Raw genomic sequence first — 1,370 nt, forward strand, 5'->3', positions numbered from 1 at the left:
CACATATAGAAAAATTAATAAGTAAAAGCACAATAAATAAGTATAATATAATACAAAGTAAATATCAGGCTCCAATCTGATCTGGCAGTTTCTACAGCTGGATGCCCTTCCTAACGCCAACCACTCCAAGAGTGTAGTGGGTGCTTTTACGTGCCACCGGCACGAGGGCCAGTCACACGGTACTGGCAACAGCCACACTCAAAAAGGTGTTTTTCACGTGCTACCTGCACGGGAGCCAGTCCAGTGGCACTGGCAATGACCTCGCTCGAATGATTTTCTAACGTGCCACCTTCGAACATTAGGCCTCACTGAGGCAATGACTAGTGACCGAGACCTTTGGAAATGTGCTATGCTTGAGAGGACCTTGCAAGCCAAGTGAGTCCATAACTTGTGGCCTATGCCAGTGGTGTAACCAGCCCACTTAGGCGTACTTTTCTTTCATTGGACACTAAACTCTGCTTGTGAAGACCTGTTGAGGCAAGTGAAATCGAAATCAAATTCGATGACAGCCCCGCATGATTGGCATCCTTGCTAGTGGAGCGTTAAGAACACCAACCGAGCATGATCGTTGCCAGGGCCGCTGACTGGCCCCCTTGCCGGTGGCACGTAAAAAGCACCATTGAAGCATGATCGTTACCAGCATCACCTTACTGGCACTTGTGCCTGTGGTACATGAAAAACAATATTCAAGCGAGGGTGTTGCCAGTTCCACTGGACTGGCTCCTTTGCAGGTGACATGTAAAAACACCATTTGAGCGTGGCTGTTGCCAATACCATGTGACTGGCCCTCATGCCGGTGGCATGTAAAAGCACCCATTACACTCTTGGAGTGGTTGGTGTTAAGAAGGGCATCCAGCTGTAGACACTCAGCCAGATCAGATTGGAGCCTGGTGCAGCCATCTGGCTTACCAGTCCTCAGTCAAACCGTCCAACCCATGCCAGCATGGAAAGCGGATGTCAAAAGGTTAATGATGATACATATGGGTGTATATATATATATATATATATATATACATATATATATATAATTATATGGGGATGATATTATTAAAATACCATCACGAGTGGTTAGCGAATTATCAGCCTTACAGGCAAGTTAATAAATATATATATATGTATATATTTTATTGATATATCATCATCATCATCGTTTAACGTCCGCTTTCCATGCTAGCATGGGTTGGACGATCTGACTGAGGACTAGTGAAACCGGATGGCAACACCAGGCTCCAATCTAATTTGGCAGAGTTTCTACAGCTGGATGCCCTTCCTAACGCCAACCACTCAGAGAGTGTAGTGGGTGCTTTTACGTGTCACCCGCATGAAAACGGCCACGCTCGAAATGGTGTCTTTTATGTGCCACCCGCACA

The 1,370-nt window shown here is 45.9% G+C and overlaps 1 protein-coding gene across 14 annotated transcripts in view; it reads left to right on the forward strand.

The window, feature by feature from the left end:
* The window catches only part of LOC106881457 (protein-L-isoaspartate(D-aspartate) O-methyltransferase), a 59,285-nt gene that overhangs the window by 25,338 nt on the left and 32,577 nt on the right, over positions 1-1,370 (forward strand). The gene's annotated exons all lie outside the window — the stretch shown is intronic.

The sequence above is a fragment of the Octopus bimaculoides genome, chromosome 6 (genome assembly GCF_001194135.2).
Source record: "Octopus bimaculoides isolate UCB-OBI-ISO-001 chromosome 6, ASM119413v2, whole genome shotgun sequence".
NCBI lineage: Eukaryota > Metazoa > Mollusca > Cephalopoda > Octopoda > Octopodidae > Octopus > Octopus bimaculoides.